This window comes from Dicentrarchus labrax, unplaced genomic scaffold (genome assembly GCF_905237075.1).
Source record: "Dicentrarchus labrax unplaced genomic scaffold, dlabrax2021, whole genome shotgun sequence".
Lineage (NCBI taxonomy): Eukaryota > Metazoa > Chordata > Actinopteri > Moronidae > Dicentrarchus > Dicentrarchus labrax.
In genome coordinates this window covers 12,179,435-12,198,353 of record NW_026136704.1, presented here as the reverse complement: position 1 = coordinate 12,198,353, position 18,919 = coordinate 12,179,435, and the positions used below count along the sequence as shown (strand labels likewise).

The following is an 18,919-nucleotide window of genomic DNA, read 5'->3' as shown; positions in this document are numbered from 1 at the left end:
AACAGAGCGTTTATCTCATTAAAATCAGTTTTGGTGTACAGGGCATTGATTTCAACCTCATGTGACATGTCTCGCACTGTGAACAGGCTTATTATGCCTCAGCATAAGGTCAAAGGTTGGCAGAGGGAGCTCCCAGATTCATTAGCTAATTAAAGCCTGCTTCCTGAGTGGGAGTTTAGGTGTTCGACTCTTTTCTGCACCTTCTCGCTCTCAGACTTCTGCTAGCTCTGCTGAGCTCTGAGTTCCTTAATGAGGGTTAGACCATGGATTTCTCCGATGAAAGATTCCCCTGCGTTGAAGTCCCCCAATTATATGCCCTTGTGGAGGGAAAATATATATAATTATGAATCTGATCATCGCTAATTAAACCTAGGGGATTAGAGCTAATGTAGTGACAGAGTAGCCAAGAGTTTTGTTTGGGCTGGGAAATAATTGTCGTAAATAGAGGAGGAAAAATGACGAGAAGACTTTCCTTAAGGAGAGTCTTTGTTAAATAACTCACTGTTTGTTTGACAATGGGTCAGAATCTGAAGGAATTTGTACATTTAAATCACAATCAAACAAACAGAATTTTATTAATATTCAGTATTTAATACTTGTCCTGATCTGCATCCGCCAAGAAGAAGGGAAGCTGAGATTTAAAAGTTAAGGCTGATGGTAGGAAAAATGACATATGGGGACACCAGTAGCCTGAGGTAGGAGAGACAAGCCAGTGGGGAAAATGGAGTGGAGCTATCTGGCCAACATGACAAAACTTAGTGGCTCTGAGGTGTCAAGTGTGTGTAGTAGTGTAGCAATTCAGCTTGTGTGAATTTGAATCAGGGAAGTGCTGGAGGACAGCATGCGTGCACAGCAAAACCCTCCCCAGGATAAGTAGAGGTTATAAGGATATGTCTGATGCAGCGGCAGATGAACTTGGCACATAACAATTATGGAATCAACACAGCTGCCAGTTTGCTCATGTCCATCTCTGGTGTTGTCTTAATTACATAATTAGTAAGAGTGTTGGTATATGTGATGCCCCTCTATGACATGCTGTCATTAGCTTTGAACCTGCCAGTGAAACACAGCCCCCAAGAGACAAACTAATTTGTGGTGGAGACTCATTTAATAGCTTTGGTAATTAGTAGATACATCATTATTATTATTATTTCCCATGCTTACAGCACGTGTGAGTCATTCCATTTGCTAATGCTTTATGCAGTATATTTTATGACCACAATGATATCCTAAAAGCCCATTACCTTATGTGTCACAGATGATGTATTTACACTCATGTGTTGACACATTAGGGCTGCTGTCCAAACACTGAATAAAATAGACAACTAAAAATTAGGTTTGTTTACACGTCAGTATCTATTTCCAAAAGAAAAAAGACCTGAATGCAATGGCATCCCCTTGTACTGTATATGGAAATAGTTCTTGGCAGCACTTACAAGCTAGTCAATCCACCTTATTATTTAAAATTCTATATTAAAAGCAGTTATGCGCACATGCACCACTTTCACACAAATGGTATTTCTGGAATAAAAGCACTGACATTTAACGATCTCTGGTAAAATGTCAAATAAGTGATGATGTTGAATGCAGGTCTAATGAAGTAGCGAGTCAGCACAGTTTCTAGCTCACTGTAAAAACAAGGCACCTTTGACATTTCAACCCCGAGCCTTCATAATCTGCTCTTTACTGGCCTTTCAAATCATTGCTTATCACTTATTATTTGTCCTTCTACTTTGCGTGCATGCTGCTATGCTATGTCGCATTCAAAGTGCACCTGGGGGCACAGAAAGATGACACCAACAGAACACTGTTGACACAGCGACTGTGTGTCTGCTGATGCTACATTACAGAGGTGTCACTGACTCAACGGCGCAATGACTTTGCTGAGATAAAGAGCACGGTGGTGACTGACGGCACGTCTTCCCAGCAATGCTGTCACCAAATCCATGGGCGATTTTCAGCTTTATGGATGCCGTGCAAGCAACTGTGAAGACATATACTGTACTGTGTCATAGTGGTAATAATAATGAGGGACAGGACTTCAAATACGTACACCAAAACCAAATCCTGAATGTAACAACTTCATTACAAGACCAAAACAGACATGTTTATATCTAGCAAGAGTGCAATGAGGCTATACTTGAGCTGAATGCTAATGGGATGCTGCTTTTAAAGGAATAGACCTGTTGTCGAATATGCTTATTTACTTTTATGATTTTGATGTGATGATCGATACCACTCTCATGTCTGTATGGTACTTTTCTAAAGCTTCAGCAGCTCGTTTACTATTTTCATTATCAATTCTTTTGTTGATCATTTTCTTGATTCATCTATTTTGTTTTCTATATTTGTTGTTCGGTCCATAAAATGTCAGAAAAAGATATTTAGATTGACTGTGAGAATTCAGATTTTTTTCTTTAAAAAATGACAAAAGAATGTTGAATTATTTCAATTAATTAACTTTTAGCTGTATATATATCCCAGCCATATATCCTATATTGTTATATTCCACTGACAGCTGCAACAGCCATAATGATGTTGCCTTTAGTTTAGTTTTGACGCATGAGAGGTGAGTCATTACTGCAGTGCCCAGTCCTGTGCCCATAATGACACACACACGCACACGCATACACACACGCACACAAAATAACACAGTCACACACCAAAGCCAGCATGACTTTCCTCCATCCTAAGGCTGATCAATAGCCTGTAGGCTGAGGGAAACCCTACTGTAGCCTATCTGTCACTGGATTGAACCACAGGATCCTGGTGAGGGGGAAGCTGAAGAATAGCTGAGGTGGGTTGGCCCAGTATCTATAATTAGCCCCCTCGGGGCTGCCACATTATGTGTGGAAATGGCTCCAATTAGGCCATCCAGCTGTAAAGTCCACAGGAAGGGAGGGTTGATAATAACAAAGTTAGTGGAGAGGTTATGGATGGGACTGAGCTACAATCAGGTGTTATCAGAGCTGCATTCAATCACTCTGTTCTTAACCTGTGCCTTCTTGCACTGCTTAAAGTCGGCTGATTGCACAAATCAAAAGCTATTTTTTCCTCCAGTTTAAAGACCCATACCATTGCACAGTGAATCCTCCAAACAGCTTCCCATGTTAGAGCACAGTAATACGTTTTTTACGGTCACTGGCTTCCATTACTTGACATCAGATGCCAATGCATGCATATTTCATTTCACCTCAATTCGCCTGCAGATTATTATAATTATCATAATGTTCAGCCTTAAGTGAAGCCTTGTTCTTTCACAAAACATTTATGACTTGCACTGCACTGAAATGCACATCATAAGTACTCGGTCGCTAACAAATTAAACTGACATATGACCCCTTGGTGGTGACACGTCATTATGAGTTTGATGAGTGTATCCCTAAAGTTTGACTGACCCCTCTGGCCCTTTGACCTTTAACATATTACTAGTTGGATGGATGGAGTATAAACATTAGGCAAGACAAAAGGTCATTTGCTTAACACAGCCATTCATCTGGCGTTGATCATGTGATAATGTCAAATGTTTGCTTGAATTATGTGCCTCATCATAGTCTTGGCAGCCATTTCCCACTTCACTATACAAACCCGGTGTGCATTCGAATTTGTTAAATGTTAAGAGTTTAGATATTGTCAATATTTTTCTGAACAGTTTAATTTACACTGGTGATCATTCTGTCAATGTCTTACCCATTAACACTCAAAATAATGAAAATTGTGTTTTTTACTGCTGCTGTCAGCCTTTTTCATGTTCACTTTGACTTGAGCATTTAAGGATTCTAGTGGGCAGAGAAATTACCCCTTCTCCCTCTAATGCTGTTGCATTATGGAATATTGTCTGGCGTGTGTGTGTGTGTGTGTGTGTGTGTGTGTGTGTGTGTGTGTGTGTGTGTGTGTGTGTGTGTGTGTGTTTGTTTGTGTCTATAGCTCAACCACTCCACAACCCTGATGAGTAAGTGCGTGTCAGTTTATCTTGTTATTGCTGGCCAGCTCAGAACATTCAAATGTCTCAAGACACAGTTTTTCTCAAGTGTTCATTATCACCATCTCTGCATTGATCGTGATAAAATCCATGAACAACTGGTAGTCTCTATCTATCCATTCATTCATTGCTTGTGCATCCACACATAATTTGCAAAAACTGAAATAGTAATTAAATATTAATAATATGAATGAAAACTGGATAATACTGATGCATCTCACAAGTGGGTTTCAGGCACATTTTCTAAAAATTACACTGATTGGTCCCGGCAGGGGGGTCACCACCATTACAGCTCTAAACAAGGTGTTGCTGAGTGGCCCAGAGGCACTACACCTGGTAGATGACATGCTCACTGCTGGCTGCAATACAAATCAAGTAACTGTCATTATGATTTACCATCACAAACCCTGCCAAAAAATTCTGTCTTACTTGTTGTCTGTTCTTGTATAGTCAATGTTTATTTTATGTTGACTGTAGAAGAGACGATTGAAGAGCTCTCCGTGCACTTGAGACACTGACACAAACCTTTACCACTCCTAACAGTGGGGGTCCTCACCAGAAAAACAACAAGGTGTCATTAGCATCTGACTGTGACACCGACTTTGACTATGGCTTACATAGTCCGACTTCAGAATTCTTAGTTCTTTACCATCTTAAGAAATAAATCAACTCTAAAAAACATGACTGACCAAGCAAATGTATCACATGGCTCAGCTAAAGCAGAGCTGAGATTCTAACTAAAGTGGCTAACTGTTAAAGGCCTAAATCAAGGCTTTTGTTTTTGTGAAACTGTCTGACTAATTAACTTATTTTTAATCTAATTAAGACTACACTAACACTACATACACTAGTCTACAATCTCTTTGTAAAACCAGTCCCAGGATTTGTGTTCTTTCCCTGACCCTAACCAAGTAGTTTTAGAGCAGTGGGAGTTCTCATGTATGGGTCCCTTTAAATTTTACTGACTAATTACCTATTTTGTCATTTACATATGGGGACTTGTCCACTTGATGGGCTCTGTCATTGCTGTGTCTGATTTTCTACTCTGCAGCAACACTGACGTAATTATCCACAAAAATCAATTAACTGGCAGACCATTTTTCACCATGCAGTTTTATAATGTCTTGTTTAAATAGTTACATTGATGAGGTGCTTTGAGTCACAGTGTGTTGCGTCATCCTCTGTTCCCCTCAGTTCACTGACTGGGCCAACCTCCACCTACCAGGTTTAGTGTTTTTCCAAATCTAACTTGGTGAGATTTCCATAGTGTGAGACTAACTCTAAGTCAGTGCACAAAGCTCTATTGGTAACACTTTACAATAAGGGGCACAACATTTTCAGTAGTTACTAAGAAATAGATGAAGAATGAATGATTAGAAACTAGGGAAAAAAACGTTATTTCTTCTCACAGACACTAAACATCATACACTGTGGCCATAAGCTGGGCTAGAAAATAGAGCAGTAAGATTGCCTTGGAGGGGTCTGTTGGGGCTGTATATCTGCAGGGCGAGACAATGTTGCCATATTAGGTGGCCTAGGGCACACACATGCACACATGATGTGGTCTGATGGGCTTCAGGGTGATTTAAGTTCTTCAAAAGCCTGCAGGATCTCCCAGTTTGTGTATGTGTGTGAGTGGATGCGTTTATATTTTTGCTTGTGTTTTTTTGTGTGCACATATGGCTTCATGTTGTTTGTGCGTGAGTGGGTTTCATCAGACAACTCAACACCAACTTTCACAATTCCCTAGGACCTTGCTGAGTCTCAGAACAGTCCTAGTTATCTAATCTTGCAGGAGCTCACTGTGTGCAGGTACCATACAGTTTTTTGCAGCCAGCTGGCTCATGGATAAATCCCAAAATGTCTGGAAGACTGAACCACTTATTTGGGTCATGTTGGTTTAGGTAGAATGGAGTTGTTGAAATGCTGAACTTTCAATGATCTACTGCGCTCATTTTGGCCTATTGTGTGCTAAAAAAATACTTGTTTTTCACCATGATTTGGCATTCTGTGTTGGTTACAGTAACTGTGCCATACAACTCCTCTGTGAATGGTTTACACTCCAATACCAGGTTGCTGTGCTCTGAATAATTCATTGTTCAAGAGGGAAACGTTAAGAGACATTTCTCATGATAACAATGAAATTGCAAACAGTTGCATCATGGCACAACACTTTTTACTCCTTCTAACCTTACAATACGACATTATCCATGTCTGAGAAACCTGTGTCCCTGCACACACGCTCTACATGTTGCATCCCAGTTCAAAGCTTTTGCAAGCTGGTGTTGCACACAGTCGGCTACTTTGAGCAGTTTTTATAATTTGAAATATTTAAAATAACACTGTTGTACACATTTTCTGTTTTGCATGCTTAAAAAGTAGTCATGGATTTCTTCAGAAGTTATCAATTAGTGGGTGGTTTAATCACAAGTTCAAGGGGTCTGCCTAGGTTAAAAAACAATTTTAGTAAGACTGGTGAAATATAAGATAAACTAAAAAGCACAAAAAACTAATTCACAAAGAATTTTCATGGTGGCTGCTTTTTTATCACAAATTTTTAGGTCAGCCATTTGTATGCTCGCTTGGCTTGTAAATGCCAAGCTTGTATAATTTATGCTACAGAAAACTGCCAAGGGAACAAATGTAATTGTAGTGTAGGTGGGAAAACCAAGTAAATATTGATGCATTTAAGTGCTTCCTAAAACCACAAAATGTGTGTGTTATTATCTTTGAACTGCTCATTCCCCCTATGTGTAAGTAATCACATACAATGATTGTACGTCATGCCTGGAATTTTATCATTAATCTGACAATGATTCAGCAGCTAATGTCCTCAAATTGAAATGAAAAAGAACGTGGCCTGTGGTATTTCTGCATAGCTGGTTTGTGTCATTACAGAACAAAGAGCTTGTGCAACAAAGGGCAGAAGAAATGCAGCAGAGAGCTCACGGTAGATTTTGTGGAGTGACAATGATGAGCAATGTCTTCCCTGTATTAAGAGCAACAAGCTCACCCTATCACTGAGCTGAAATCTAGGCAGAAGGTTCAAGGATTGCAGAGTTTGCAGGCATAAGGAGAAAATACAATGGATGTTTTTTTTTTTGGGGGGCGGCGCATTCTCACTAAATAATTTATTTTCCAATTTCTTGTTCTACAAAAACCTTGGTCTCTGGCGTGTTTATCATCCAGGGCAAGGCAGAGACAAAGGACACTAGAACAGAATGGGAAATGCACTTACTGTTAATAACAATGCCTGGAGGTGAGATATAGAAAATGATGGCCTATTCTAATTCTGCTCTGGAGCCTCAGGTCAGGATATACATTACTGTAATCTATTCTAAACATAGACTGCTCTGTTCCGTATATGCTTAGCTCTTTAGACACTGGTATCATGTGCCACTGTTTAGGAGATTAGTCCCAATGCTGCAGCTGTGATAAAGGCTGAGGCAGATTAACACATAAAGTACACCCAGTGTTGTTGTTTTTGGCATCTAACACAGAGTAAAACAACTGAATTTTCTCTCTTCTATGTGCAGCTGGTGCTGTATTACCTATTGCTGACGATAGTGTTTATTACCAGAATACTGATACTTAGAAACTGAGAAGTCCATAAGCAGAAATTGTGCCATGTGTTTATAATTATATACCCATAAATTTGTAAAATATTACAGTCCTTCGTTCTCTGTGTCATAAAATCATATTTTACCCAGCTTCCTTTCACAATAACACATATTATTGCAGGCCATTTTTATTTAATTCCAGTAGGGCTGCAACCTACAATTAGTCTGATTTATCTGCCGATAATTATCTCAACTAATCAATTTATTGTTTGGTCTAGATAAAATTTAAAAAAATAGAAGAATACCCCTGTTAAAGCCCAATGTAATGTCATTAAAGATATATTTCATTTGCAGTAATTTCTACAAAAACAGTTTCTACAAAGCAGCATACTGTTACATTTAAAAAGCCGCAACCACCAAATGACTCAGATATGTGTTAGAGATGATCAAAGTAGTTGCCAGTTAATTTTCTCTTTTTATTTTTAAAAACCTTCTTTTTCAAAAGTATTTCATTTCAAAACACAATTTTCTCCCAATGTCAGTTTTATTTCATAATGCCAAGAAGAGCAGGTATGTGACTGTTTCTGTTTCACATGATCACATAAAAGAATAAACATTTTATAATATTCGTAAAGTAATATTTAAGTTTTTATACTGTATTTGATGGTTTCACAATTTCATTGTCACACCATGAATTGTATTATTAGACTGCATTCAGTTGTGTGATTATTTATTTGATAATGTTTCATTTTTTAACTTAATCTTGAATATTTTGGGTCTCCATAGATAACACACTGTAGATATTAGATTACAGGTTCTGAACATCTTACTTATCTGATAACATAACGTAGATATTCAAGTTTAATTTTTAACATGCTGTATCGTCTGTATCTGTATGCGGAGTAGCCAGAGTCAGCCAGAACAGAGGGAATTATATTGGAGGTGTGTCTGGTGGCCTTAGCTTCTGTGGGCTTTCTCTCTCATCCTCTCTCTCTGTCACACGCACACACACACACACACACACACACACACACACACACACACACACACACACACACACACACACAGACACCTACACACAATTTGATCTTCCCTCCCTCCCTTTCATTCTAGTGTCCTCCTCTTTCTCCACCTCATCTTCCATCCCTTTCTCTCACACAGACAATTTCTCCCTGCCTCTTTTTTTATTAACTTCCTCCACCCCTCCACCCCATCTCCAACCTCCCTTCTCCTTCTTCTTTTCCTCCATGCATCTTCTCTCTCTCTCTCTCTCTCTCTCTCTCTCTCTCTCTCTCTCTCTTTCTCTCCCTCTGTCTTCTTGACTGGCTCTCTCTGGGGGCGGATGTGTCTCTGTGGCCCTCTGCAGATCTGGAAAGGACATCCTCTCAGTTTAATTCAAGTCAACCCCGGTCTCCTGGTGCTCCAAGACGCAGCATGTGTGACAGCTCTACGGAGACAGCCAGAAGGAACAGACAAGTCTCATCTGCATATACGTATCAGTGTGTGTGTGTGTGTGTGTGTGTGTGTGTGTGTGTGTGTGTGTGTGTGCCTGTGTGTGTGAGGGGGAGCATGTTACAGCCAGACATCTTTCAACATTTCCCTGCAGACTGAAAGAGTTAATTTCACCCTGGCAGCAATCATGGCCGTCTATAAATCTATGATGAGAGGCTGCTATGTTGATTAGTCAGTGCTAATTCAGCTCACACCAATTAAAGGGGTTGAGAGTGCTATCTAAATTATTACATAACATATGCTATTTTCTCAAAGCTTGGTGGAGAGACTGTATGTAAAACGATCATCATAAAGATGTTGTGCGTTTCCTCACATGTTAAAGCCACACGTGAGCAAACAGTTTGCCTGGCAGCCACGTAAAGAGAGGCTGTCTGTGTGGGGCTATTGCATTAAGAACAATGCAATGCAATGAAGCCCAATAAAACAACATCACAAACTGTGTCCTCACACAAGTAGTGGACAGAGTTGAGTCCATACCTCTTTGCAACAGTCTCAACAAAAATAGGCTTTAAAAAATCTCAAACTTAACTACACATTAAAAGCGTAAGATTTGGGCTGTTGTACTGGCATTAACCTGTGAGGCATTGCTGGTAATTTGTCCACCCTTTCTGATTATTGTGCATTTTTGGACTGATCGACCCAAGGTTATAAGATAGCCAGCGTATTTATAAAGACTGTAAGAGCAAAAAAGTAAGTAGAAAATATGTGCACTTGTTGTACAATGGTGACATTTAGCCAAAATAAATGTTTAAACTAAGAACTACTTTGTCCACATTAATTGTTGCAGACAGTGCGCGCACATCTGCAGAGGAGATCGAATGTTAGCATGCTAACAACAGCTGAGGCTGATGGAATGTCTGCAGAATGTTTGCAGGATTTCAGTCATTTAAGACCCGATGATGGTGCTAGTGAATGTAAATGCAAACTGTGAATGCTTGTAAAAAAAAAAACAAAGCTAAAAGATGACATAAAAAGTGTTTGTCAAAGCACATATTTCTGCCTTTTAACAAAAGTACCATTTTTACTTCACAAACAGAGAATCTGGTGGATATCTCTTTTTAGAATGAATATCTACCTATATATATGGCATGGAAGTTTTAATATTTGCTGCAGTATGAAGCACTGCTATCGACCAGTAGTGTAGTGTGGTTTATGTAAGTCCCATAGATCTATGTGTGTCTTTTTTCAGCAGTGTTTGTTTGCACCGGGCAAAAGGCAATATGAGAGTATAAAGTTTAGATTCATCTTACCCTTGGCTTGCCAATAAGAAATCATGATATTTTCTTTTGTAGTGAGGAGAGAACAGAGGCTACAAGCGATTTAACAGCCAAACCCCTCTCGCTCTTTCTCTCTCCCCCACCTCTCTATCTCATCATTTGCTGCCTCCACACCTTAAGATTATTTCCACAGCTTTGTCATCAGCAGAATCGGCTCTTGAGCTCTCACACCTCCCCCCTCCTAGGCTTTTTCACCTCCCAACCTTCTCTCCTTTGCACCCATGTACTATGCCTATATATATATATATATATATATATATATATATATATATATATCAACCTCTAATAATACCAGAGGCCAGGGGAATCTTAGACAGCAGAGGTAAGTGGATCTGTCAGATCATTTTGCCTCTGTCGTCTACCTAATTCCTCTACTGGATTTCCAAGTGAAAATGGAACATCTATTGGACGGGAAGCAAGACAAAAAGCAGGAAGACAGCCATGGTAGAGTGAGACAGAAAGACAGTGGGTGGATATATAATCACCTGCATCCTCCTTTTGCCTTTAACCATGGAGTTTGATGCTCAGAGAGTTTTAAATTTAGCTGCCTGGTAGAAGAAAAATAAATAAATAAGACAGCTGTGTGTTTGTTCATGTGGCATATAAGTGACAATGAAAAGAAAGAACAAGGATTGTCAAGGTCAGCCCGGCTGTCTGTGCATCAGACAGTAAGAATCCTCATAGATTTGGATCTCCCAATAGAAATATGCTGCTCCTAACAAAGACATCAATACCTTGCATTTATTCTTGCATGAAAAAAGTCTGGTTATGAACTTCTTATTTGCTGTACAGGAAAACACATCAAATGCAGGGGATGGGAAGTATCATCCTGGTCAGTTGGATGGAAATGTGTTCCCCCCACAACAATGAGAACAATAAGATACTCACAAGCAGTCCTCTGCCCGTCTGCAGCAAGCAAAGGCCCCTCCTCCAGTGTATTCCTTTCCTCCTGGCGTCGGTGTTGTCGGATACTGCCACAACTCTTTGTCTCAAGCCTCCCTTAATTGGTGCCGTCTGGAGAGTAGAGATGTGTACAGTTGAAGGTGGTCCGACGCAGTGGAAGCTGTGTCACCGGTGACATCCAAACTCTCCCAACAGTTTCACGTCCTCAGGGCTGGCCCCTGGAGAAACAAGAGCACGAGAGATGTGAGTAAGAATGGGCCTCCTCTTCCTAATACAATGAGGGGCATTGAAGAAAGGGAATGAGTAGGATGGCAGCTGGGAGGAGACGCTGCCATACTATAACAGCCACCGGGTCATTCTCAGTGCCTCAGTGACGGGATTTCTGTTTGCATCTGGACAGCTGTCAGGAGAGATAATCATTATGTGTGTCTATTCCTCTGAGGACTCTGATGAGGTACAGTTACAGCTGCTTGACAGACAGGAAATTGATGAGATTTTTGTTTTTGCCTTCATAGGATGCGCCTTTTAGGACTACTCCCATGTTGCTAACTTCAGCTGAATTGTTTTGGCATTTCACATTTCCCTCATACAGTATGACAACCGCCTATGGCCTGGATTAAAAAAGTCATTTTTTATATATTTTCATGTGTTATTAATTAGTATATCCGTCCAACTCTCTGGGGAAGAGGATGACAGAACGGAGAAGGAAAACATCCATAAATGCTAAAATTTGGCCCGGCACATATCTAAACAGCAATTTGACAACTTATTCAGCCTATCAGCTATTAATAGCTTTTTTCCTCTCATGCATGCCCTCTGGGGAATGTCATTTCAAAAAGTCCATTTGGACAAACACACCAGCTGCACTTCTCACTCACTCCACCACAATTCCTCTGCACGAGTCCCCCAGCTACCGCTCTCCATTATTGATGAGACTTCCTCTGTCGGCCTCATCTGCCACAGTTTTGGTTGTACTTGCCTGTGGGCAGCCGCTGTGGTTGTAGAAGGGGACCAGCTGATGCCACGCGAAGAAAAATGAGACAAGGGTCGGGCACATTAACAGCCTATTGACAAGAGGCAACGCAGAGGGCATGCAGTGTCGCAGGTTTGTTATTGGCCTAATCTAAATTCAATAGGGTTGTCATAAGGGAAGAAAGTAATTATCTAAAAACCATGGGGAATGCCCCCTTCTGTAGATCCAGCTGACTCACAGATACTCCACTTGAGCCCCAGGATTTAAAACATGCTCTGTGGTGCCAAATTACAACAACAAAAGAGAAAAGCTGGGCACAAGGACACAGCTAAGTGAGGAAAAAACAAGCTGCAGGGTCAACTCTCTAGCTTCCCATGCAAGCATTATATTTGTGTCTGTCATTACGATGTGTATCATGCATTTCGCTACAATTTGTCCAGCAGTGAAATGCTGAAAGCTGAAACACCTATTGTAGTAGTAAACAGCTGTTTTCTTTACGCATACTTCAGACATGAAGACAGACTGATGAAATCGGAGTTAAGCATCACTTGCATTTGAGTTAGGCTAACCTACATTTAACATCTAGTAAATGTACTTAAAGAAAAGGCTTACAACATTGTGATTTATTGTTTTGGAACAATATAATGCATCATACCTGTGTGTACTTGATACTTTAGTGATGTTCATTTAAATTGAATAAATGTGTTGTGAGTGTGCTACATGTGACCAAATTAAACTGAATTATTAAAACATCATATTTTGTCATTATCAGTTACTCAATTAGAGTTGAAATATAACCAAAGTAGCTTTTGTGTCTTACCAACTACAAGTACAGTAATAACTGTTGTCAAAGGATTTAATGGGATATATTGAGTGTCACTTTATGTCCTAATGTTGCATTTTAAATGTATGTAAATCATATTCAAATCATTTTGAAATAGAATAAACTGCATCTCAAATGTTGAAGTGTAAGTGTGAAACTTCTAATTAAGTACAAATTCTGTACTTCTGAGTAGCTGCCTGGAAAAACAAGAGGCATAAGAGCTTATTTTTTTACCATCACACACAGACACACATACACACACTCCTCTTCCATCGCACATTGTTGTAATCTGTTTTGACATGATGGAGACTGAAGATCTGTCCAAACCTGCTCCTCCTGCACGGCAGGGAACAATATATCATTGTACAACCAACGCTGCTTCATGTTGTGGTTCACCAGACAGCTGATTAGTATAAGCGGGTCTCCTTTAGCGACTCAAGGTCCAAGTGCTGTTTGTGTAGTATCATTATTACATGCCCACAACTCTAGCAATATTAGGCTATAATGGTAACACCTTTAAATAGATAGAATATGAATAAAATGATGGGGAAAAAACTAAAAATCAACAAAAGATTGCATGAAATAATAAAAACAGCTACACAGACTATAGAGTATGATGCAAAAACACCAGAGTCCAAGTCATTAAATTTCTGTTCTTTCAAAAAATATTTGAAAGGACACAGAGTTGCCCAGCAGGTCACCACAGTGCTGAGGGACACTGATGGAAAAAGCTTAGACTGCAATAATCGTCACCTTAGACTGTGGAGCAACCAAAGGAGGCCGGAGTCTCAAGCTGTGCCACTGCTCATCGGGGGTTAAAAGCTCAGAGATAAAAACCAGGCACTAACCCAAAATGTGTCTTTTGTGCCATGCGTAGCTATGGTTACTACACTGAATATAAATTGGCTGCTGATAGGAGGTGTGATACGGTGAGAGCAAAGGATAGTTTTCAAGATATACTGACGGTATTAAAGTCCTTTAGGTGTTTCTTGCAACTGATACATCTGTTTAGATACCCTGAAACCTCCACACTGCCTATCTGCCAACTGTACAACAAAACAGGCTGTAACATTTATATATTGACAACATTATAACAACCTTACTTCCTACAAGTTACTCAAACATCAAAACCTAATTCAGACTTTGCCAAGAAAGAATTGGTCATTGAATGTCTTTACTTGTTCCCAGAGGGAGATCACATCTAACAGCAGCTCTGGCTTCTTCAAACAATGCTATTTCATCACATAAAAAAGGGAAACCATTAAAGGACTCATTATTTTACAGTACGTTTTCTTTAATACCCCTTAGTGTAATCATAATAAATACAATTTGTAATGGTGATTTGGCAGTTGCAACATCTTTCTTTTCATGTTGACACATCACATCATAATTGTAAAAAATGTAAGAAATGTCTGGATAGGATTTATTAATTTTTTATCCAGAAAAAGAGTGATGCATAAACATCTGCAGTGCAATCAGAAACTCCTTCAGGACTCGATGGAGTCACAGCACAAAGCCCAGACAGCCCAGTGCCATCTTTCTGTCATGTTCTACTCTACGACCAGACACCAAACACTTAAACACACAAGTGTATGTGTGGGGGAGCACATTCAAAGACAAGCTCATACTGTGCAGAGGGCTGTGCTGGCTCTAACATGGGCTGACCACTGCGACCACGCCAGTCTGTATCTGACAGTGACGGATGGAGGACAAAACATAAAGACGGAGGATTGGATGCAGGGAGCAGAGAGAGAGAGAGAGAGAGAGAGAGAGAGAGAGAGAGAGAGAGAGAGAGAGAGAGAGAGCAGGCTTGATGGTGTTGGTATTGATTGACTTCCACCCTGCTAATGTAACCAATCAGAATAGAGGTGGACTTGCACTCATTTTCACACAGAAATGCATCACCAGGAACTGATGCTTCCTCATGCAGAGGTTGTCTTGCAGGAAGAAATCCAACTTGCTTACAAAATGCACTCAACATAAAAAAGTGTATACAGTAAATGACTGTAGACACTTCTTCCTGGGTGCAGTTTTGATTTATGTTTCTGTACTGCTGCACGGTTTTTGACACATTTTATAATCTAACAGAGTTTGAAGGAGAAGCTGTGAGAGCCCTGCAGGGACAATCCTTTCTAATTCTGCTTCCACCTGATGGACCCACCGGGAGCCATGTGCAGGGCATCAGTATAAAACACACACACACATACACTAACACTGTTAAAGTATATGGACCCACAATAATATGCAGTACAGTATACACAGAGGCTCACTTGCCCAAGGCAAGGAAGGTAACTACTGTGCTCTGGAAAGGGAGAACCACATGCTTATTTTTCTGCAGAATTCACTATAGAAACTGCTTTCTATATGTATCTTTGCACCCTTCAAGGGTCAGATCTTTGCTCGACTCCACTACAGAAATTCCCAGGACATACAATAATCCCATTTCTGATTATCTCCTCTCACACATCGCTTTTACTCTCTGTGTGTGATAGTAATATTCTTCTTTTACGGTATGTGTTATCACTGCTGTTGAATAATTTTGGCGAGTGGAAAATGCCCTGCTGAGAAAGAAAAACAAAGCCCTACCTCTGAATTTTTGATGGTGCATCAGATAATGCCAGAGATAATGACAGACCTGGTGGCCTTTTTTCATTCTGAAGACATCTGTCATTTCAGTGAAAATTGCCAAGTTTGTCATGAAAGAGAATTCATCATGCCTTTGAGTATGGCTCTATGATTAATTCAGGCATGTCAGTTGGTGAGTAAATGCGTCTTTATTCTCATGTAAGTGGTCAGTATTAATAATGCACACACGGGTCTAAGTTCAGCATCCGTCTTGGCAAAGTTCAACACGGAAGGTTTCACCAGCTGCGCATGCTTGTCACCAGGTTCTTACTCTTTCTTTCTCCCTCTGCCTCTCTTTCCCACTGCAAGCTTGCCTCTCCATCCATTCTCTCTTCCTGTCCCTGGCTCTGAAAGGCGCCGTATGGCTCTGACGCCCATTCTGCAGTAATTGGAGGAGCTGTGGTGGTTGGGTTTCTGTAGGAGGCGGCGGCGTGATCGATCCCATGGATGGTGGAGGTGGGCAGGCAGGCTGACAGCGCTGCATCCCCCACAGCTCCTGACAGCTCAATGAAGGCCAAGCCGCAGAGCACAGGATGTCCTTTTACAAGAACAATCATCAAGTGTGCAGGTCACCCTCGAGCCCCCAGAACTCATAGCCATCCAGTTAAATCATAATTACCCATTTAGTCGATTATCAGCTGGGTAGAAGCACGTTGGATTTAATGTTAGCCTTTCATTATACTCACATTAAAGAATAAAGGAAATGTCAGAGGCTTAATAGCGATGATGTGATGTAATTATCTACAAGGTGATTTATTTGAAAGATTCTACAGCAATAATCTCCCGACGCCCTCATACATTCTGTGAAGTATACAATTTAATTGCACACCGTGTGCGCTGACACAATGAAATAGCATGCGTTGTGGATGATGGATGCGGCAGAGACTTTACAAGATCATTTGCATACTTGTGACAATACACAGGCTGGTGTCAATACCGCGCTGCGTTTTCTCATCACAGATTTGGAGAGCAGTCTTTGTTTGTCCTCTGTTTATGGTTTTCTCAAGACCGAACTGTACTGTGCTGAGCTCAGCCTGACCATCGGTTGCTATGGCGATGCATGGCAGCTGGGACTGATGGCGTATTAGAAAAGCTTGGCACAGGTTGAATCAAAAGAACTATTTATTTACCTTGCACTGTTGTCTTTGTCCTTACCACTGTCTAGCTCATGTTACCTATTATATTCAGAGTGACCTGGTGACTCTGTTGAGAACCTGCTGGCAACAACAACAAAAGCAAAATATAAAAAGACCAGTCACTATAAAAGATTCCTGTTATCCAATTGTGTTTAACTGACTCCGCTGAATAAATGAGGGAATGCTCTCGATACACACAGACTAAAAAATTGAAAGATTGAGATGCCCTACATAAAATTGGCCAAGATGCTGTGTGTCCTATATACTGTGTTTCTTGTGTTCTGGTCTCAAATCTTTCTTATTGCTGATATCCTTCCATCCTGTCTTCCTTTGTTACCCTTTCTTGTTTATACTTTTTGAAGAGATACACTTAAAAATCTTAATAAAAAGGGTGACAACATGTGAAAAAAAATCTTCATAAAAAGCATGACAACATGTGAAAATTTTCAGTCCCGTGTAGAATCCAACAGACCAAGCAACAATAGTTCCACTGATAATACACATAAATGTGCTGAATATCAATGAATTGCTCCACTGGCTGCCGTTTCTTTGACAATATCAGGCCTTGTTGCAGGGTTTCAGCCCTGTGACCAGTAAAATTGTAGCTGCATCGATTCATGTGGCTCTGATCACGCTCAAACTCCTCCATGTTCTGGCTTACAGCCAGAGCTATTAAACCCGCCCAGCTATGGTCACAACAAAAGAATGCAATGCTAAATATCACACAGCAAAAAAATGTAACTGTTTTGGCTGGGTAGTCCAACTCCTCCCAAACACATATCCCACTGTCAGAAAATAAAATAAATACAGTCTCTAAAATGTTTTAATTATTAGGATTATTAGGATGCACTTACTTTACTGTTTTACTATATTTTTTGTATTTTTATGGTTACATTTTGACCTAAAATGGTCTAAATGCTGCTTCAAAGCCTTTTTCACAATGTCAGGAATGAGATTCTTACTGATCTTTTATTTATCTAATCATCAGTTGAGTCTGGAATCACCCTATAATTTGCATACCATGTGTTCATTAAAAAAATGCATGTAATACCCCTTCACAAAAAACAAAACAAAAACAAAGGTTGCATGACCTCAATGTGCCACAGCCCTGGCCATGCAATACAAATGACAACTAAAATGAACTTTGAAATGAATCTTTAAATAAATGAAATGTGGAGTGAACTTGCTTCTTTTTTTATATTTCAGCTGAAAATACAGTGAAACTTCATAAAACCAGCATTTCTGGCAGCTTCATTTATATATGACTGGGTTAAAGATTGAATTACTTGTTCAGATGGACTTTTTTGCATTGCAGTTGGAGTTAAGAGCAACCCTCGTGCTCCAAGAGTTTGGCAAATACCTTTGAACAGCCTCCCCTCGACGCTACCTGCTGATCCCCCTCAGGGAGAACTTCTGACAGAGATGGAGGACAGGAGAAGGTTGTGGCTTTACAGGCAATCCCCCTATAATATTACCTCTCTTCCCCCTGCCACACACACACACCACCACAACACTACCCACACCATTTCTGGAATACACTGATCCCCGTGAAGAATTTCCAGACTGAGCCAGAGCTGCAGAGCTGTACAGGAATAACATCAGCAGCCTGAAGGTGCTGCAGGGTGAAACAGCCAGAATCTCAGTTGGTCTCTGGGGTATAAATAGATAATAGCTTCTGGTTGTGTCCTGCTGGAATGCAGCACAACTCTGAAATACAAGAGTTCTTTATGTATTTTTTTTTACATTTTTAAAAGAAATGTCTGTGTAATATTCAGACCACCAACTACTCAAAAGGTTGGCTCATAGTTGCTATGTATTTCACTGAATCCCTATAGTCCGTTACCCTTGGAGTGGCCAATATGACAGGCCGGTGTTGATGTTTTGAGTACCATTACACTAATAGCGCACTCACTTCCAAAGTGAAGCAACCACAACCTTTCACTAGATGCCTTTCATCCTCACAGCTGCCGCTCAACCTACCAGGGTCATTTTCAACTTGTGAGGGTTCAAATTGATCCCAGAGAGATAGTCAAGGGGGGGGGTCATTTTAACTCTTGGGTAGTAGGTAGGTAACTGCTGTTGTTTGCACTTGGCAGCTTTGCCTTTCATGTTTGGTTCGAGGCATTAC

At 40.3% G+C, this 18,919-nt stretch overlaps 1 protein-coding gene across 4 annotated transcripts in view; it reads right to left on the bottom strand.

The window, feature by feature from the left end:
* Window positions 1-18,919, bottom strand: part of b3gat1a (beta-1,3-glucuronyltransferase 1 (glucuronosyltransferase P) a) — a 72,311-nt gene that overhangs the window by 26,377 nt on the left and 27,015 nt on the right. For all 4 annotated transcript variants that reach the window (XM_051398353.1, XM_051398352.1, XM_051398354.1 and 1 more), the window contains exon 2: window positions 11,220-11,452. The gene's annotated coding sequence lies outside the window, so the exon portion shown is untranslated. The remainder of the gene's footprint in view (window positions 1-11,219; window positions 11,453-18,919) is intronic.